This window comes from Lycorma delicatula, chromosome 2, assembly GCF_047948215.1.
Source record: "Lycorma delicatula isolate Av1 chromosome 2, ASM4794821v1, whole genome shotgun sequence".
NCBI classification, from domain to species: Eukaryota; Metazoa; Arthropoda; class Insecta; order Hemiptera; family Fulgoridae; genus Lycorma; species Lycorma delicatula.
Window position 1 is genome coordinate 4,447,151 of NC_134456.1, and position 23,048 is coordinate 4,470,198.

General features: G+C 34.7%; 1 protein-coding gene across 9 annotated transcripts in view; it reads right to left on the reverse strand.

Annotated features, from left to right (window-relative positions):
- The window catches only part of Liprin-beta (liprin-beta 1), a 387,502-nt gene that overhangs the window by 151,635 nt on the left and 212,819 nt on the right, over nt 1-23,048 (reverse strand). For 5 of the 9 annotated variants that reach the window (XR_012755391.1, XR_012755390.1, XM_075358201.1 and 2 more), the window contains exon 1: nt 8,226-8,342. The exons of 2 other annotated variants lie outside the window; for them this stretch is intronic. The gene's annotated coding sequence lies outside the window, so the exon portion shown is untranslated. Of the gene's footprint in view, nt 1-8,225; nt 8,361-23,048 lie in introns of those variants that run through there. 2 more of the 9 variants (XM_075358200.1, XM_075358199.1) reach the window with 2 other exon arrangements.

A 23,048-nucleotide genomic window follows, 5' to 3' on the forward strand; every position in this document is an offset into this window, starting at 1 on the left:
TTATTAATAACTCAGAAATAAAAAACCAATCGGAAATTTGTGATATAAATTTAATCAGCACCGAATGGGATTCATTGTTTTGTCCCATTAAACTTGTAGAATCAGAAACTCCCGATTTAAAACAGAATATCAAACCAGTTTTTCATTCCTTATTAGAGACTCCGAAATTCAAAATTCCCATTTTTTCTGGAAATTTCCACGACTGGATAAATTTTCACAATCTGTTCAAAGGTTCCGTCCATGAAAATTCACAGCTATCTTCTGAACAAAAACTGCAAATTCTAAGAACACATTTATCTGGTAATGCGCTCCTATTAATTGAATCTCTGCCAATTTCTGCGGAAAATTATCAAGTCGCTTATGACATTTTGATTTCCAGATATGACAACAAACGTTCTCTTCTAAATAGCTTTTACAGCCGTATTAAATGTTTTCAGTCCGATGATCGTAAAAATTACCTCTCTAATTTTAAGGCCACGTACATTTCCTCCATTAATGCGTTGAAAAGTCTCAACATAAATTTAGAAAATTTTCTTCTTCTGCAGCTTGGTTTAGAAAAACTCACCCCCAACGTTCGAACGCGTTTCGAAAATCGTATCGGCTCGTCAAGCGTACCCACATACGAAGAGCTGATTGAATTCCTCACGGTTGAGGAAAAAATTTCCGAAAGCCTTGACGCCGATGTCACCTTTTCTGAAAAATCTCCTACGTACTTTAATAACCCTAGTCCTCAAACATCAAAATTCTCCAAGCCAATAAAATCCTTCTTTCTTCAAAATCACACTCCGTCCGGCCGCTGTCCGGTATGTGCGGACGCTCATCGTATTTATGGCTGTAAACAATTTCAAACTTTGTCGCATGAACAAAAAATCGCCTGGTTACGAAAAAATGATCGTTGTTTCCGCTGTTTGGGCTCTCATTCGCCGAAAACTTGTATGTCAAAATTCAACTGCAGAAACTGCAATAACTCCTCGCACCATACTTTACTGTGTCAAAAGAGTAACATCGCTCTATTCGGAAGTTCAAACGACAGCACTTTGAAACCCTTTTTATCTTCAGGTCGTTGTACCACTCCTCCGTCCCCTAATTTTTCCCGGCAAAATATTATACAGAATTGTCCATCTCAGTCTTCCAGTAATTTTCAATCGTCCCATCACTCGTCTCTACGCCCACATACCCCCACTCTATCTGGTTGTCATTCTGCTCATAACGCTTGCCCCTCACCCTCTGTAACCACACCTGCTCCCACGACACCTTCCGTGGCTCTAGCCCCTAATTTTCTCTCTAATAATTCACCCGTCACTCATTCCGCTCGTATCAGTTCTACTCCAATTTCACCGCAGTCTGACCCCAACGCAACTTGTTTTTCCTGTCATTCCTCTTGTGAACAGTCTTCGACTGTGCTGCTTGGCACTGCCATCGTCTCTTTAGAAGACTCATTCGGTAAACTGCATACGGTCCGTGCTGTTTTGGACTCCGGTTCGCAACGCACCTTAATTACAAAAAATTGTCTTTCCCGTCTTGCCCTTCCTTTGGAAAATTCTGAAATACGCCTTTCCGGTATTTCCTCTACCCATGCTTCTGTTCTTGGTACCGCTAACATCAAAATTCACTCCTTACCTCAATTCAAAAAGACCTTTCAATCTAAGGCACTTGTTCTTCCTAATATTTCTGGTAACCTTCCTTCGCATTCTTTGTCCCCTTCAGTCGCCCACAAATTTCAACATCTCCATCTCGCTGACCCGACGTTTTGCTCTTCCTCGCCTATTGACCTTCTCATTGGCAGTGACCTGTTCTGCCATGTTTTGGCGCCCTCCGGCAATATTCAAGAATCCGGATTTCCTTCCGCGCTCTACACTGTCTTTGGATGGATAATCATCGGCAACACCTCCGAATTTCTCGCTTCGCCGTCTGAAGAATCAACTTCCTTTTTCAACACCCTATTTTCACAAGAAGACTCTCTTGGTGACACTTTTCATAAATGTAGGGAAACCGAGGAAGTTATGTATCCCCAGCCTCCCAATCCGGATGATCAACGATTTGAGCATCCTTTTCATCCTAAAACCACTCAAAGTCCTGAAAAACGATACGCTGTCGTTTCAACTCTTTCTTCAGATGCTACGACCGTGGCTAACAACCGCAACAGATCATACAGGTTACGGACCTACGAGACTAACCGTGTCAAACGAACTTTGGAAACCACTTCTCCCCCTTCTGTAAAATCTCCAAGTAACGCTTCTGACATCGCGTTTCAAGGATCTTCTGCCTCACAGCCTCCTACTCGCGATTCCTGGTGGAATGGACCACCAGCCTTCCACGTTCCTATCAATCGCATACCTCTTTCTAAGCCCAAGAAAACGACTTCTCAAATCCGTTCTTTCAACTCCGCATCTTCTTACCGAAAAACCCATTGGTGTCATCTCGGAAACATTTCCTGGTAAGGATGGTATCTTCCGTGTCATCCGTATCAAACTCTCTTCTGGTTTCATCACTCCTCCTGGAAACAAGATTCCTCCTCTGGTCTTCTCTTCATGATTCTGCTCGCTCGCCCCCCAGTATGTTTACGCCATTCTGGCATAAAGTTTTTCCGTTATTTCTACGAGTTCCCAGCTAGGGTAGGTCCCGTTGTTTTGTTACAAGGAATGTTTGAATTCCACTTGGTTTCGTATTGCTGGGTCGGTAAAGTCCACCTGTCTCTATTATTGTTCTCGTGCGAACCTCCCCCCGTCATCCTTAGCGACCGCGCCCCTTATTCTATCGAGCTATTTCTGACTACCCTTTTTCAAACACCCGTTATCTTTTCGTCCCCTTACTAATACAAACACACAATATCCTGTCCACTACCTGGTTCTGGTTACCCCCGCCTTTTTTCGCCATCTTTTCGGCAGAGTACCTCCAACATCTAACCAGTGCAGTCGCCTATGGCAATACTCTCCTGCAAAACTCTGTGTTAACATTCACGCTCAAGCAGAATTTCAAACTCATCACAACACATTTGAGATTCCGCGCCTCACTCTACCACTAAACCACATCACGCCGCTGTATTCCTGATTCACCGTGCGGACTACGCCCAGGACTACAGAGGTATTCTTCCGTACTTGCTGTTACGAGGTCATCTCTGGCAAATATTTGGTTGCTACAGGCAAGTTCAGTTTTTCTTTACTCATTACGTTAAACCTTTATGTCATCATTCAAATTTGTGGAACATTCCGTTCATCCTACCTATGCCGTTCAAGTTTCAATTTCACTTTAGTACAGTCACGACAGGTCACTTACAGAAGACTGTCATTTCAGCTGCAACCCATTTCATGTGCTCAATTAAGTTCAGTGTGATTATATTGTAATTAACTCTTTTGTACTGTAATATTATTGTGTCTTTTTCTACGTCAAACTAAAATTACATTTTTACATTATTTAACGTTAAGTTTGTGGTTCATAAATCAGGAAAGGCCAATGCCAATCAAGATTTACTTTAATTTATTTTTCTAAGGTTATGACATTTGTTCATTGCTAATTTTTCAATATTACAGCATTTGTCAGTAATGCAATAGTTCTCCAGTTATATTATGTTTATTGATGTTTTGTTTTTCTAAGTATATAATTGTAAATCTCATTTTAATAATATTATTACTGATATGCTGATTTCAGTTGATATTTCTTATGTGAAATTAAGTTATGTTTAGTTCATAATTTCATTCAATTTAAGGTTATGCTTTAACATAAGTTCAGTTGTTTTACATAATTAAAGTCCAATTTCTTTTGGCAAATACTAGCTGTGTGTTTTTTTTTTTATTTTTTAACTTTACCCAACACATTATATAGATCAACTAAAGAAAAGTTAGATATCTTATTCCACGTATTAAAACAAAAACTGATCGAGCATTTGCCTGGATGAATTAAGGAAAACAGTGAAGTAAAAACTTGATCAGAACAGCATTAAAAAATTCAGAATAGATGTGAATAAAGTTCATATTGATTATTTAAAATATACACGCGTGAAATAATAATAATAATAATATTAAGGTAAATACCTGAAGATACTAATTACAATAAATATTTAAAAAATAATTCGCAATTAAGAAGGCATTATGAAAATTGTTTCGGCACATATTCACTTACACGTTGAACAGGTTGCAGAAAATTCTGTTTATTTTTGTTTTCCCGGTTACTGGTGCTGCAGTAGAATACCTATAAACGGAAAATATAGCGATCGGACAGAAATTTTGGGTATTGATATTTTGAAAAGGTTGACGTACGTTTCGAGACCCTATTAATCCAAAAAACCGCAAAAAAGTATAAAAATTTCCGTAGTTTGTAAGTGTACGTATGTACGAGTGCAGGGCTGTTTGTATTTGATTAATATCTCCAGACTGGCTCCAGATAAATTCTTCGAAAATCGCTCACGAAATTTCTATAAATAAGGCGTTGAAGATATTAAATTTTTTAACAAAATTTTAAAAAAATTGGAGGGGGTAGTTTTCCCAATTTTTCATTTTTTCTGTTTAATAGTGGTCATAGGAGACGGATCACGGTCATAGTAGACCGAAATATGAAGACGGAATTTACAATTGAAAAGCGAAAAAAAATTTACAAACGTACAGAAAAAATGCGGTACTTAATCCGGAAAAGAAGATTACAGTTTTATGGACATTTATGGAGAATGAACAACCCAAAGATTGTCAAAAGAAATATTTAATCTCTACATAAACACAAAGACCAACCGGTTTAAATAAATAGACACAGATCTAAAACCGTTAACATTTCTAAGGACCTGTGTAAAGACAGAGATAAATTTAGAAAATAAGTTTTCAGAGAGAAAGAAAGAGAAGGGTATAAACTTAAATAGATAGACGGAAGAAAGACGACAACAGAGCAAAAGAATGAAAACCTTTTGGGAAAAGAAAAAAGTTAAAATTATGTAAACTTGATCCGTAGTGATCGGAACGAAAAGAAAAAAGTGGTTACAGAAAATTGAGATTTAGTACGATGAAAATACTTATTTTGGCTTGATGATATCACCGGATAAGCTTGAAGCTTGTGCGTGGGATATAGATGGAATTTTTGTAGCATATGAGAAATACCGATGCCTGACCGGGATTCGAATTCCGTACCTCCGGATAAAAGGTCGAGACGTTACTACCACTCTGCCACGGAGATCGGAAAATTTATTAATTTATTTAAAATTACAAACTTTTAAGTCGATCGGATTTAGGCATAGGGGGATGATATTCAGCATTATTTCTAAAAAAATGTATTTCATATCTCAAAAACTGTTGACGGAAAAAATTGAAATTTGGCTACATATTATTATTATTGTATATCCCTAATGAATTTGCCTGAAAAAATTTCGCCTAACTTTCGACCCATTAACAATGGAACATTAAGGTTTTTTTTTTTTTTTTTTACTGAACTATAATTTTTGATAAATAATTATTCACAATTGAGTAAATAAACAATATAAAGAGAGTAAAATAATCCGTACTTAAAAATATATTTTTTAAACTTTAATTTTAAAATTGAAAATCCAATTGTAACTAGTATTATGTTGACGACACGGCAGTGTCATAGAACCCGACTTTTGATTTTTATAGCAACTGTACTCTAAATACAGTTTAATTTTGATGATAAAACATCGTACGTTTAAAGGGCTGACTGGAACCAAATCATTTTTTAACAAAATTTGTTTTCTTATTTATACTATTAATAGTGCATAATTTTTAAGATAAAAACGTAGTTATAATAAGACGGTCAAATTGAATCCACCAAATTTGTTTACCGAACATTTTGATTTTTTTTATACGACTACCCAAAAAGGAATATAATGTATTTAGGGTGTAGTTTGTATGTATATGTATGTATGTTCGTTCCACCGTACAGCAACTCAACGGCCTAACTGATTTAGATGTATGGCCCTGCATTGGAATCCTTACGTTACTGGAAGGCTATAATATATATATATATATGTGTGTGTGTGTGTGTGTGTGTGTGTGTGTTTGTGTTAAAATAAATTAAAAAAGTATATAAATACTTAACACAAAATTGTCACCAGCACGCTCTTTAATTATTCTATATTAAAGAGCAATGTTTGGCAGAAATTTTTTTTTGTAGTCGTGCTTTTTTAATATTTACATGTTTCTAATTATATTCTAAATAATGTACGAATAAATAAGTCATAAATATTTCAAAACCCTTCGGCATATTTGAAATTAATATCTACTAAATACTAAGCAAAAACATTCCGACAACCCTTTGCCGGATATTTTCTATATTTCAAAAAAATATTTGTTTATTTCACCGAACCTTATCACCCCAATTGCATTTTTGTGTATCATACCTGCACGCGTAAAAATCATCCTGAAAGAGACCGAATTTTCTATGTTTTTGTTTATCAACGGTATGTAGAATTTGGTTTTAGAATTTTGCTCTACCTGCTTTGTTATAAACACAGAATTAGATTTTTTTTTAAATTTAATTTAATTTTTTTTGCGCTATACGTCTTATCAAAAACAATGACATCATAAATTTTAGAAATAACTCGTTTCAAGTCGCCTGAACAAAAATTTTATTATAGTAAATAATTACAGACAGTTCATTATAAAAACATATGTCTGAGAATAAAATTAAAAAAGAGGTTGTAATGTAGTAAAACCGTAAATTTTCTATCTCGTTAAATTAAAATGCAACTTGTAAAATTAATTTATATTTAGAAATGTCATAATAGCGTATGTATTTGTAGATTACTATAACAGTTTTAATTTAAACACGCAAATATGAAAAATAATAAAATAAACGGCTCAAAATGATATTAATAAGAGAAACAAGATTATAAATAACAAATATACTTCATTAATAAGCAAAAAATCAATAATTTTGTTTGTCCGTTAAACGAAGTAATTGAACACGATCATTTGAGAATTCCGTTCAACTAAACAGGAGTGAAATAATTCCTTATAATCTTGGTGATTCCTGGACGATTGTGTTCAAAAGTGGAACTTCTATTGGGTTAAATGGTTTCATTGATTTTGGTGGTCAATTTATTCCAATTTCATTTGATGGTGCTAAGCGTGAGTGGAAAAATATTCAGAAGAATGATAACGAAAATATTATTTTTGAAATAATGAATATAATTATTCCTATTTTTTTAATGATTTTTATTAAAAAAGGAACTTTAAGGAAAACTTACAAAAAAAAGAAAAAATGTTCAGCAGGAGCCATTATTTTGTTTCCAAAATATCTTTTTTTTGGTTTTTAATTTTTAAAATTCACCTTTCAAATTAAAAAAAAAAAAATTATTGATCATGACTGTTATACAGAACCAGGCTTTTTTATCGTTATTAATAAATAAAAGATGGAAGTATGTTGAATTTGGCTAACTAAAAATACATCACCAAAATAAAATTTAAGTAAACATTTCTTCTAAAAGGAACCGATATAATTCGTCAATTGTTCCTTAAGTAGCACTTTAAAAAGTTGACGAAAAATTTAAATACAACCAACAATGAGCCCAAACTTCAAATAAGCACCGCATTTAAAATATTAAAAAAATATTTTTTAAATCGTTTTTTAGTGCAGGTTTTGAATTTATTTTATGTTTAACAAAAATTAAACTATGTAAAATGGTATAGTTTACATGTAAATAAAGCCAAAAATGTAAATAACGCAAAGGATCCGTTTCTTGTTCAACATAAACAAAAATGTGAAAAAATATAAATCATTAAAAAGACTAATTATAAAAAGAATGCGACCTTAAACATTTTATGCGAAAGAATATGTATTATTTATTTAATAACCTTACTTTTCCAAACTAATTTCTTGAATTTTCACACGAAAATATATTTGAATATCACAGTTAAATTATTTAATACGATGCAACAATTCGATACTAAGTACCGGATGATGATTATAAATACATCCTCCAAATTGGCTACTTGTCCACGTTTTGTTTTCCGTTTAAAAACTCAAATCAAACTTACTTAGAGAGAACCGCCGAAAATTCCACAAAAAAACATTCAGCTCGAACGAACTGAAACTTCATCCGTTTTTTAAAGACCGTTAAGCATAAACAAAATCTAAATCACAGCATAAAATAACAAATTTTTCAGATAAAACCAGAATATCTAATATTAATCCTAGGATATTAAAAAAGCAATTATAATTATAAATTAAACATTTTTATTAATAAAATTAAAAATAAATAATAGTAAAAATGATTTTTTTTAAATTACAGTTAAATAAATTTAAAAAAATGACAACAAAAACACGCACGAAAACAAAATTTATAAGTAACAAGTTATTTACGAAACCGCATCATTACACCCGATATCAACGAGAGAAAAGGATACAACATTCGAACGTTTTAAGTTTAAAACTAAAAATAGGAAGCTACAGGATAGTTAAGAGACTGCAGCCGGTGACGAAAGGCAAATGGTAGGGAGTAACACGCACTAACAAGAGAAAATAGGTGGGGGGGGGATATGATATATAGTTAGAAGTAGTAGTAACAGCAATCGGGATGAAAACGTACGGAATGAAATAAGAGGGGACGAATAAGGGAGGGGAGCGGAGAGAGTAATAGTGTGACAAAGAGAATACAAGTTAATTTTAGACCGCCACAAAAACATAACAGTCACCGGTAACCGGTCGGCTACTTTTCACTAACATCTAATAAAATGGGTACCAGAATTTAGCCTACTTTTAATAATAATTTCCAGTAATAAACACAAAATCAAATGTACCAGTAAAAAGCAGACAAGATTTACAAAAATAACTGGAACATGCTCCTTAACTAACCCGTGCACTAGCATAAAACTTAAATTTCTCGCGGTAATACAGTTAAAATTATTATCGTTACCGTTTAAATTTTTTCCTTATTCGTTTATTTATTTTATTAATCAAAAAAATAACTTTAAAATAAGTTCTACATAGAGTCACGAAAGGTGTCGCCCAAACTTAAGCGACTGATTCAAAATAAATAAGTTTATGTGAACAAATGGCATATCTCGTTTCATTTTCCCTCGCTCTGTTACTTTTTAATTTTCTCAATAAATATCTATCACTTAAAAAGAGATTGAGATATTTTAATGAAAGTTGGTACACTTTGAAGATTCTAAATTAGCTGCCGCTTTGATTTTTTAATCGTTAATATCTCCGTAAATATTAATTTCATCAAATCACGTTTTATTACATAAAATATTAAACTATTTATTGTGAATAAAATCACACTACATTTGTTCACGCACGGTGGGCGTGAACAAATCTAGTGGTTAACTCGTCGTCGAAAAAAGTTGTTTAACAGCTGATTTTCGAAATCGAAGGTTCTGAGGTTCAAATCTTAATAAACGTTAGTTGCTTTTTTACGGATTTGAATACTAGATAAACACCGATGTACTTCGGTGGTTGGGGTACAATTAACCACACGTCTCAGGAATGGTCGGCCTGAATCTGAACAAGACTACATTATCATCCTCATCTCATTGGACATGGGGGGGGGGGAGTTGCCTCCGAGCAACCCCCCATTAATGTGATCATTAATTGGACAGATTATACAGTATACACTGGAAAAAAGAAAATTAAATAAAATAAACAATTTGATCATACCGGTTGATAAACACCTGAGATATAACTGAAATTGTTAAAAAAATACAACAAATATTCAGAATGACAATTAAAAGTCTTTTTTCACTGTAATAATTAAAGTTGTTATTAATTATTTTTAATTCAATTAAGGAAGGAAGTGAAAAAGGGCACAACATTGTAAGACTACAACATAGTTTTTATGCAGTTGAACAATTTCAACCGTAATTCAGGTGTTTACAGATTTGAATAAAAAATGTGTCATTCTGTCATTCAAAAATTTTGGCGTCCCGCGATTTTCAACAATCAAAGAGGGATATTAAGGGAATTAATATCATCAAGAATGATGAACTGAAGGTTGAGAATCAAGAAAAACCGCCAGACATTCTTCATTGACGGAATAAGAAAACTGGTTTTATCGTCAGGAGAAATATGTAACTGTAATGGTGAGTACGTGAAAAAATAACAAGTTTTTGCGGCAAATAAAATGTGAAGTACATTTTATTCACTTTAGTTTGTTTTTTTCATATTGAGAGTAATGAGCGACTGTGCCCGCCTCCGTGGCGCGAGTGGTAGCATCTCGGCTTTTCATCCGGAGGTCCCAGGTTTGAATCCCTGTTAGGCATGGCATTTCACACACGCTAAATATCATTCATCTCATCCTCTGAAGTAATACCTAACGATGGCCCCGGAGGTTAAAAAAAAAAGAAAAAATGAGCGACGGTGCATTAAATTTCAGCAATATTTTTTATTCTTTTCTCGCACGTTTTTAAGTTTAAAAAAGCGCGCGCGCATAAACTTTAGTTATTTTGATTTGTTTAACTTCTTTACATTCATCTTAACAGATAAGAGATATACATAAAAAAATTAAAAAAAACACGCGGGTAATAATTGTGTTTTTATAATTTTTATATATTTTTTAAAAATTTATTTATACATATATATATAGCTTATGGCACTCCTGGTAACGTAAAAAATCCAACGCGGGTCATACATATGCTGCTACGGAAGAACATACATACGAGGGTAAGTCAATTATTATCCGCAATGTAGTTATACATTTTATTGCAATACAAATAGGAAACTTACATGTACATCATTTTTAAACATAGTCTCCTTCAACGCACTGGTCCATCGTTGCAAAAGTTTCCTGATGCCATCATAAAAGAAGGTTTTCGGTTAAACTGCGAACCGTGAATGCACCGCTTCTTTCACTGTTTCGTCCGAGGTAAATCGACGGCCCCTTAATGCCTCTGAGTGGGCCAAACAAGTGGTAGTCAGAAAGGAAAGATCAGGACTATACAAAGAATGAGCCAGTACTTCAAAGCTGAGTTTCTGGAACGTTTCAGCAGTGTGGGCAGCAGTATGTGGACGGGCATTGTCTGCAACAACACAACAACTTTCGACAGCACTCCTCGACGTTTGCTTCGAATTGCAAGCTTCAACTTGGCAGTAACCATCTCACTGTAACGCGCACTTTTATTGTCGTGACCCTTTCCTCATAATGTTCCAGTACTGGGCCTTGCGAGTCCCAAAAAACCGTAAGCATCAGTTTTCCTGCGGACGGTTGGGTCTTGATCTTTTTTTTGCAGGAAGAATTTTGATGTTTCCATTCCATACTTTGTTGTTTACTCTCCGGCTCGTTATGATGGATCCATGTTTCGTCACCAGCGATGATTCTGTCTAAGATGTCCCCGTTTGTTACCATAGCGATCCGAATGTTTTTGGCAGATGTCCAAGCGCGTTTGTTTATGCAATTGTTTAAGTTGTTTTGGGACCTACCTTGCACAGACTTTATGAAAAACAAGCCTGTTGTGGATGATTTCGTAGGCAGAACCATGACTAATTTGCAGATGATGTGCTACTTCATCAGCAGTTACTCGTCTGTCTAAGAAAACCATGTTACGTGCACGCTCAATGTTTTTCCTCATTTGTGGCGGTAAACGGTGGTCTGGCTCCTTCGTTGTGCGTAACAGGTGTGCGACCGTTTTTTAATTTTTCATCAATCCGTTCGTAGACACTCCGTTGCGGCAACACACTGTTCCTGTAGAGTACCGAAAGACTTCGATGAATTTCAGCCCCTGATACACTTTCCGACCACAAAAAACGGATCGCTGAACGCTGCTCTTCTTTGGTGCAAACAGAAAGCGGAACATCCACGGTTAGCGGCAGGGCAGCGATAATGGAACTAACCTAGCAGCATCAAACCTGCATAGACATAACAACAATTAAACCACGCATGCACCATCTACGCAACACGACAGTACTACCAACATAAACAAAAATATAACTAAATTGCGGATAATAATTATCCGACTTACCCTTGTACATACACCTAAATAAATTACACTTCTTTTTGGGCAGTCGTGTAAAAAGAGAAGTTTTTCTGACAAACATACTTCTACAATTTCGTTTTTTTTTATAGTTTACATTTTTTTAGTCACCAATTAAAACTAGTAATGATTTCAATAACCGAAAATTGTTAAAATTGACCAGTACATAAAAACTGTATTCTCTTTTCTTTATTTCTAACTTTTTAAGTCGTTAAGAAATTACTGTTATTTTATTAAATAGGCTACACCGTTAACGAAATAACTACGTGCACATTCGATTAGCTATACCGTGTATTACTTAAGCCCGTTCGTTCAATTCACAAACAAACCTTTTGATCCTTAGTAAACATTAAATGCAAAATCATAATTTCTTCTTATATTTTTTATTAACAATTTTTATAACGAGGTTGACGAGTTTAAAATATAGTTTTTCCACAGTCTTAAAAACAATTCGTGTAGTAGGATAGTTTTGGAAAAATAAAACTTAATCGGTTTTTAATACGTGAAATAAGCCCGCCATTGAGCAGAAATAGAATACTTAAATTTAACTACCGTTATATTATTTTCCCCCTCCACATTTAGTTAGAAGGCTGAAAATTCTGTGAAACATAACAGTGTTGAAATTTAGCTTTTAAATAGAGTCCCAAAAAGTTTTAAAACCGAACGGGATAAAAACAAAAAGAAGTTATTAATTCAATTACATTTACAAGGGTACGATATTTTAAATCAATAGTATAGAGAGAATAGCGTTGAATAACCGTCGCACAAAAATTATGACCTTTCAGTTATTTTTTTGCATTTTTTGAGATTTAAACATGAATCGTAATCTGACAACAAAGAAGTATTTGCTTACCTTACAATGTTGATGATGAAAAACAAGAGTTTTAAATCAAAAAAGAATTCCAAAACTTTCTCTACCCATCAGACTATGTATTTATTAACAAAATAAAAAAAATTAAGATCACTAAAAACGAACAAGATTTATTAAGGAATGAAGACTTATACATCCTTAACTGACGAAAATAAAACAATTGTAACTCAAGCGACTGATCAATGCTCTAAAAAATATTTGTACAATAAACGATTAAATTTCACGTTTCACGCAATACAATGGTTTCTGAGTCATTCAGTCCATTGCTTATTTACTTTTTACTAATGGAAAAGATAATTAAATTTTTCGAGACGCATTTCAAACCCAATGCTGGTAGTATTAATAGCGTTTACTCCAGTGAATCAAATTCTTATTAAATAAAACTACACGCTCATTGTTTTTAAGCTGAAAAATAAAGGAAGGTATACAAAAATCAAAAATAAACAAAGAATACTGAAGTCCTTAATATATATATATATATATATATATATATATTTTGAATATCTCATTAAGTGAATAATATGAAAGAATTCGGTCAATTTAATTTACTGTGCGTACGAACACGTGTGGTGAAGGTATTTTAGTCTTACATTAGGCAGCACAGATTTTGTGTAGTCTATCATAAAGTTTAGTCTACATGAAACGTAAATGATAAACGACATACGAAAAAAAAAAGATAGAGAAAAATATGTAAGAAAATAATACTAACTCGTATACCAACCGAATTTTATACTGTACGTTGACTATACAATAAATTGTACGTTAGACATTATAAGGCATTTTATTAATTACAAAAAAGTTTACATCGAATGAGGTACAGAATTCTATTCTTTTATAATTATTTGAATAGAGACCGAGTTCTTGAGTTTACCATCGGTTTTTTTAAGAAATTATTGTTAATATTTAATATCTTACATTACATAATCACCTACAGTCTAATTCAAATTCCTTCAAAAAAAAAAAAAAACTGTATAGATATAATAAATAAAATTTATTAAGATTATTAGTATTTTTGTTTTAAAGCCGGCAAAAATTACGCTCAAATTTTTTCTGGACTTTGTTAATACCAAACTTATACCCTCCCCAAAAATAAAGAGGGAAATTATTCTCATTTCAATTACACGGGCGGTCAAAAAAAAAAAATAGTGAGACACTAGTTGCGGTTCGAAAAAAATTTTATTCTGAATCTACATTTATGTTGTAACAAGACCGGTATACCGCACCGAGTAACGAATTCCTGCCAATTAAAAAGGAAAGTAACAGAGAATATAATAACGGGAGGAATCCAGATAGGGACTAAAAGAAAGCCTTTTAGTAAAGCTAACAGGTCTGTTCAACAATCGTCCCTTGTAATACTGCCCGGTGACACATCTAAATAAATGTTGTTTCGTGAAAAGAGTTACCGGACCTGGGTTAGGAATGTACGGGAATGAAACGGCTCAGTCGATCGTTCTCACGCTCAACTGGGGTCTGGTTCTGCAGGTAAAGAGGATAAGACTATAAATAATCCGGGGAATACCAGTTGAGATCGGTTCTGCGAGAAGTCAGCCTGCGAGAGAGTTCTAAGCGAGGAGTTATTATGCGAGTTTAAAGCGAGAGTATTCGCGAGGAGGCCAGTGATGGAGCGAATTTCTAGCGCAAGTTCGACGCAATTACGGTGACGTTACGAGTAATTCCAGTATACGAATACGAGAAACGGTTCAGTGAGTAACTGTTAAGACTATAAGCGAAACAGATAATGTACTAAATTTCATTCGTAAATTGTTAGGGTAGTTTTACTGGCGAACAGCAAAGGGATTTGCAGTGAAAGAGAGATGGGACCGGCATCTCATTGAAAACATGTAAGCGACGCATTCTCCTCATTGAATACTTCTTTCAACATTCGTTCGTTTCGGAAGCTTATTACTTTAAACGCCACAAAAGTGGATCGCGTAACGTTGATCTATTTTTTTTCCATAATAGATGATAACCCGACACACTTTATGCGAGCGATCACTGAAACTTAATCGACTTGAAATTGAAACAGGGAAATAAACAACGCATTTGGGTACACAAATGCATGCAGAACTGCCACTTTGTGCGGTTTAAATTTCTCTGCAAAACTCTTTCACATTACTTTTTGGACCGCCTTCGTAGACAGATCTTAATTATTTTATTCCTACACATTGGTATTTTTAATAAATTCAAAAGAATCACGAAAGATACGTCATATGTCACAATGATATAGATGAATGCATTAAATTTCGATGAAACAAAATCGTGGAAAACACGAGTCGCAAATCTAAATGTAAAAATTAAAATTTAGCAAAATGCTTTATACCTTGTTCTAAAGATGAATTATGTAAGATTTATGTGACGTCCTACTTCCGGTAAAGAACTGGATAAACTCGAACAGTAGTTTCCCGCATTTCCGGTCCAACCGTTTCTGGAATCAGCGTAAAGGTCCATCTACCATTCGTCAACTGATTCATCTCTCCTGCACCTGCGGACACAAGCGATGCCTCCGTATCCGCCTTACCTATCCCCCTATACTCTCCCTCTTTCTAACGATCTAACGAGGAGATCGAGGGAGCAATTCCAGTCACAACGACAGCCTACCTAAGGGAAAAGACTCCTACCGCGCTGCTGCAGGAAGCTAACCGAGAAATATGGCTGGCTACCAGCCAGATTAAGGCTCTAAGCGCTTTAATGGTGGACAGGTACTTGCTGGCATTCAGCGGCCTAGGCGTGGCAGCGAATTGCTATCATTGATAAGATAAATTTAATTACCGATAGTCGTATATATTTTAGTAGTTGACGGGGTGCGCCAACCCATTTTAATGATATATGACAAGTGGGCGGTGGGACACGCAAGCGAGTGGTGTATAATACCACGCTTATTCCGCTCTAGTTTTTAGGTTAGCTCTAGGAGCTAATTAGGACACTGGTCGCTAAACTGTTTCGAGGCTCAGTAGCCGTTTATGGCACAGACATTCGGTCTTATGCTTTAGAGCGACCGAACGGGGTGGTGGCGGGAGAAATGCCAAGCAATCCAATGCAAAATGCCAAGCCACAACGATTGCGGCAATGGCCGAGATGGTCTTGTACCCGCAGCATACCGATAAGGAGAGAACCCTGTGTACCCGACTAAGGACTACACGGGCTCTTCCCCCTTCCAACGGGAAGGTCAGACTGGTGTTCTGTTAAACATTTTCTAGAGCATCACCTGAAACAAGATCCTCCGCTTCGATGTACAAAGACTCCGATGTCCGTAATTATACGACCGACACTGCCGCTTTTTCGGCCTTATCCGACGTTTCTCTGAAACGTGGTGTTTTTACCTACGCACACTCGAAGGTGTTTCACTGCAGGGGTGGAGGACGTCCGAGGTTCCGTCCCTAAATGACATCGGGATCAGCTTACGCTTATCCGAGACTATGACGCTTGATTTTTCTCTGTGAAAGCTGAATCCTGATCTCCTGCAGGCGCGATAATATAATATGTATCGCCTCATTTCCAGTGTCCATCACCGCCCATTCTAATTTGGCTGTTTCAACAACTGCCAATTATCGAAATACTCTCCAATTTATTACACACTCTTGAGGAAATTTATTCACGCCGTTCAGCTCTGCAACTATAAATGCTAGAACTTTTCCGACTATATTATTAATGTTCACAGCGATCCAAACGATTTTTCTCAAGATTATCGTAGAGAAAAACGCTAGCTTCTGCAGTCTAATGATAAACTAAGTAGAATATCATCACAACAGAATATCCTAACGCCTCTGGAATTGTTACGCTCTAACGTAATTGTAATGCCTCAATAATAAAAAGTAAATCCTTTTACAAGTCATTCTATCCGACATATCGACGTGCTGAAGAGAAATCTATTATATTCAAACACAGACAATATGCTACACGGTTATCGAAATAAATTCGAAAAATGTTAACAAAAAGAGATTATGCAACACTAATTAGCCACTTTAATTCAGTGGTTTTATTTATGGTACACAGAAGAAAATTTATTACGTTGGTAAATTACGACTTTTTAGGGCCAACGATTAGATTTCTCATTATAAACTGGTATCTTATTTTAAACAAAGAAAAAAAGATGTTTTGTTTTTCATTATTTTACAATAACCTACATGGATAAACTCAATGGATATTTTACAAAAACTAAAATAAAATAAAACTCTTTCTACATGAGGTTTTAAAGCGAGCAACGCGAACAAGACTTAATAATTAATTACTTATAATGTTTTTAGTCGATCATGCGGCAATCTTCAGTGACTTGTGCTGATGTACTAAGGTGTCACTGATTTATCGAAAGTGGGCTTTTTCTTAATTCGACTTACTTTAGATTCGAATCATCTCAAAAACTGATCACAAAATGCGATAGATTTGCTATGTTTTTGATCAGTTAGAATGTCACTGTTCCGTGTTTACATATTTTATAATGTTCAAGTGTGGCTTTTTTGAGAATGTGTAGAATATCGATGTTATTAATATCAGTGAATTTGTCATTTTTGTCAATAAATTAACTGATAAATGTGTACTTTACTTAGCGCTGTGTTGCTATCAGTATATGCTTCATAGATGGTAAATCTACAAACATCAACAAAACCCTTGATTTCCTAGAATATATTAAATAAAATAAGGCCGGCATAGCTTTGCTTAAGTTTCCCTCGACAGATTTTTACTTCAAATACGCCATTGGCGGTTGTTTTAAAGCAAAACTATACTGCGATCCTTTGCGGAATTTGTGTACGAAGAGGAGGATTCCTCAGAAGATATGGTCGTTGGTGTGAGATCGGTTCCAACAGCGTAGAGAAACATGCCTGAGAGAAATCGGCATTCTTACCCCAGACAACATCAGGGGACTGTGCTGCGGACCGAACATGCGCGGTGTTCACGATTTTCGCAAAGATAGGAAGATGCCGGAAGAAGTACAAGGTAATAACTACCCTGATCCTTTCTTGGAGCTGTATTCATATTATAGCAGGTCGACCCCAACGTATAATAAACGATAAAAAAAAAATCTGATGTGGACACCACGTGACTTTCTTGTACGACTATTAAATTACATACACATTTTTTTTTTTAAATGAAAAGTACATAAAACTTTATTTCATTAATATATTATATAATTATATTATATTCATTTATTATTTCATTAATATATATATATTGTTATTGAATTATTATTTATCGTAAAAACATTTTTACAATCAAAGGTTAATAATTATTAATAAAGCAACATATTTAAATTAAAAAATTTTTTAGAAAAAGGAGATGAAATCCGATTCGAACTGATGTGCCTTCTCCTTGTAAGATCCAAATATTTCATTAATTAAAATTTTATTTGGCTATAACTCTGGAACCGATTAAAATAAATACCACTTATGACATATTGTTGAAAAGCTCTCTCAATGAGGGCTTATTACTGCAGTTAAGAAAAACTCCAAAATCGAAATTTGTTTTGATTTTGGGCTTTTTTGGACACTTTTGGTTCAGTCGATTGCAATCAAAAAGAGAGGTGCACAACTACATGTTACAGCAGTCCTAAATCCAAAATTTCAACATCCTACGGCTAATTGTTTTTCAGTTACGCGAAATACATACATACGTACAGAGGTCACGCCAAAACTAGTCAAAATGGATTCAGGGATAGGTCAAAACGAATATTTCGTTGAAATCTGAAAACCGAAATTTTTCGCGATCACAATACTTCCGTTACTTCTATCTTGGGAGCATTATTTCTCTTCTCATTCAGAATAACTAAACAAAGTGACATCCAGTGAAGCTAGTGTCTGAGATTTTTATATCTTTTCACTTCCTGCTTCAAATAGTTTCGAAAAAATAACTTTACTGAAATTAACAAGGTCAAGCTAACCGCTACGACAAATTCATCGTACAATTCACTAAAAGTAATTATTTTTCACCATATGACGATCTGGTAATTAATTCATAATATCCCTTTACACATTTGTATTAATTAAACATGCTGTTGTGCGGTAAAGTTTAAAGTTAGACTACCAGACTACAGAAACCGTGACCCGCGCCTAATTTAAACGTCTCTAGGTCATCACCCGCACGCACCCAATTTACAAACTGATGCAGCAGCCTCAGTATTACAACACTTCTGTGTTTACGTATATTTTCCCTTTGTTTTGGATAAATTATACAATAGCGTCAAAAATAGATACTAATGAAAAGTTAACTATTTATTTATTTTTTAATTAGATCATAAATTGTTCGCCTTCCGTCTATTTTTTGCGAATTAATAATCTTAAGATGCAAGACGTTAATCCAATACCTATTTCATGTACTAAAAAAAAAAAACATAAAACTTTCGGGAATATTTTTTTTTTTTTAATAAAATTTGACTCTATCCATCAGGAAAATGGACACTCAAAAAACACAAATTGTAAATAAATTAAAGGAATAAGAATTTAGAATAAATAAAATGTGAGTGTTATATAGTAGAGAACCACATTTCTTAAAAATATTTTAGATACATTTCCAAAGCATCTTTTAGTTAATATTTTGTATTTAATAGAGTTAATCGATATTTCATTTCTTTCTTTTTGCAGTTTGGTTTATTTTAAAAAATTGTTATTTTTGCTCGTCGGTCGATAAAGATATTATCACGTAAGATACGACAGTTATGTGTTTACTTGATTATTTATATCATTTCAATATAATTTCTTAACAATAATACATAACTGGTGTCCCAGATGAACCTATGAAATGAAGCTATCCCTAAATACTTCACGCAGAAACTTTAGCAAAACATCGACATTTAGCAGTTCCACATCTTGTTAAAAGTACGCTCCAGCAATTTCTTCATTTAATCGGGCCACGAAAGGATAAATGATTTAATCGCAATAACGTTCTGAGTTTATTGTGTTTTAGAAACTAAATGAATACCCGCTTACGTGATTTAGCATACCCAACTCCAATTTTTTCATCGTGCAATGATCATTCCAAGATCTCAAGAGAATAGACCACAATCGATTGTTATGACGGCTGGATAAATGAAACCAAGTTTCATCTGAAAAAGTTTTACCTCGAACGCGTCTTCTCTTTTATTTATAAGTTCAAAAACGACTGTCAATATTCAACACATTTAGTGTTTTAATCAACACATATTAATATTGTGTAACAAACGCTTTGCAGTTATTTTGTACGGATGTAGTTTTAAATGTTATCTAATGCTCTATTTTCCAGATGCGGAGGTCGGGATGTTCTGATAAACCGGAAGGGAGGTCCGGTTATACAGTGGTGACAGGGTGGGCTAGACAACGCCACGTCACTTGGGGCCAACCGAGGCAACACCTTTTAGGCGGTTACCGGTTCTCCCCTGAGCGGTTAAAAATGGAAAAAATATATCTAGTGCTCTGTGCCTCTACTTCTGGGGGTTTCTGCTTGACATGTCAGTTCTTTCTGTTCCGGTTCCGCCTGGCGGCTGATGAGCTGTGCGTCTCTAGGGAGGTCCAGTCAAATGATACCTGATGTTTGACTGCCCTGCTCTTGGGGGGCCAGAGACCAGGCCACCCTGGAACTTATAGATCAAGAGGAAAATTAGCCATTCACAAGCGGCGAGTCGATGTGGCGAGAGCCGCATTGTCGGACCGTGTGGGAGTTGCTTGATGCGGTTGCTTTGTTCAATCGACATCAGCAGTTTACCAAAGGGAAAAGACTCCTACCGCATTGCTGCGGGAAGCTAATCTAGAGAGAGAGAGAGATATGGCTGGCCACCAACTAATTAAGGCTCCAAGCACTTTAATATGGTGGACAGGTATATGCTGGCATTCAGCGACCTAGGCCTGTCTAAACGAATTTTAATTTACGGATGTAATATATGTTTTTATTAGTTGACGGGGTGCGCCTACCCATTTTAGCAAATATATGACAAGTGAGCGGTTGGGACACGTAAGCCGGTGGTTATATGGCACCGCGCTTACGTGCCATAGCTCTAGGAGCTATTTAGGATACTGGTCGCTAAACTGTTTCGAGGCGCAGTAGCGGTTTGTAGCAAAGACATTTGGTCGTATGCTTTAGGGCGACCGAACGGGGTGGTGGCGGGAGAAATGCCAAGCAACCGATGTCAGTTCTTTGTGTTTTCTTTGAGCTACTCGTATATTATCATAAATATCATCCGAATTTTCCTTTATCAAAATAGATGGTCTTCCGGAATCGGGCGCATCTTTGACAAATCCAATTTCTCGGAACTTATCGATCAAGTTTCTTGTAACACTGCGATGCGAAACATCGTTGTCTTTGATGAAACATCTCATTCACGTATTGTATGTATTCATCATCACAACGAAACACATTTTTAAGTAAAAAATTGCGAGCTTCAAACGAAAAATCATTGTCACGTACTAGAAAACAAAAGCTTCAACGGTTAAGGAAATAAAATGGTGTTAACAAAACAATCAAACGTGAAAATTCGCCGCAAACTATGTCAGCTGTTAATTTCATCACTAATAATATCAAAAACAAGCAAAATCTTATTTTGCCGATCGAGATCTAAATACTTTTGTATAGATACACAATACATATTACTTTAATAAAATACTGTTAATAACCAAATCAAAATCTTTATCCAGGAAAGATCGTGGTGATCAACGAAAACTGTTTCCCGGACAAAATGCAATATCGGTTATTCGCAGCAATAGATTTACGGATGTGTACGAAGAAGACAAAAACACTTCTTTTACGTTGTCCAAATAGAACTTTGGAACGTTACATGAAACGACACGAGGTTTTTATTTTAAAATCTTTTCAAATCGTTTGAAACCGCATTAAGGTATTTTGTAAATCGTGAATATGCACTACATACACGCATACAACAAATCGTGAACGGTAACGACATTTAGATAACTGCAGACACGTGACGGAAAATAAAATGAACGCAAAAGAAAAACCGTATACACAGAGAGTTTCTGAATTTGTACTTGTATAGACAACACCGTAAGTAAGACATAATTATCGGAGGAAATATGGTGAGATATTAATTTTTCTGCCCGTCCCAGTAACAAACATTATTAAATTTATTACGCAAGTAAGTTAGGTTACGTTACGTTGATTAAAGATAGTTTAGGAAGGACAGAAATTTACTCCAGAAAATTGTGAATTCAATGGAGTCAAGTAAATTTTTACTATCCGATTAAAGATATTTCTAACAAAACATTTTTCTATCTATACGAAAACCTAAAAAATAAATATGTACCGATAAAACTTTGTAATTTTACTGAAGATTATTTGATTGAAAACGTTGGAAAACGATCGAAAATTCAATACGTATGCAGTAAGCAGAATGCGGAAATTTTTGTAAAAAAAAAAATTATAAATAATTGTCTATGTGACACATACAAAACAAAACTAAAAAAGATATGGAAAAAATAGTTTATTACATACAAAAAGATATTATTTCGAAATAAAATTACGTTAAAAAAGAGGAATATTTTTTTTTTTTTTTAACCGACAAAATAAAGTTTCTTTAGGGAATTTGGAATTCCCGCGACACAATTCATTTCGAGGTCAAAATACTAAGAACTACTGACAACCTGTCCAGTAAACTTTGAACACACGCTAACTGTTTGTTAGAACGTAACGAAAATAACTAAACTTAGTAATAATCTGTCACGTGCCACTTTTTTTTCTCGTAGCACCTAAAACTATTTTTAACTTAACACACAGTTATTATTAACGGCAATAACTGATATCAAACTAGTGACGGATCCAAGGACGGGCAATACCTCCGTTTTTAAAACATTACTTTTTTTTATGAACTATATATACAAAGTGTAATATTTTATTGAGGATGAATAAAAGAGAAGGCTCCTTTTTTGTACTAACAAAAAACTTTTAAAACTCAAGAGATAACATAGAAAACGAACACTTATAAATCGGATGTTTAATAATCCTGACCCGATAAAAAAATACATTCCTGAATTTGTAAAAATTTGTATACCTTATAAATAATGAACGTTCATTCATATCTAAATTATTCATTGATCATAATCTAACAATTGGTTTGCGTTTTAAATGCATTGCATTTTCAAAAAAAATATGATACATCATTCCCTGACATTTTTAATGAAAAATTTCAGTTCACAGTATCACTTATCATCGGTTACGTGAATACTGAACTGAAATATAAAACTACGATGACGTAATCAATCGACCGAATGGTGAGTATATATAAGCCACTGATTTCCGAAGAATACTTTAATGTACTGCTTTATACTATTTATGCCCGACATTCTTATAGCAATCGGTGA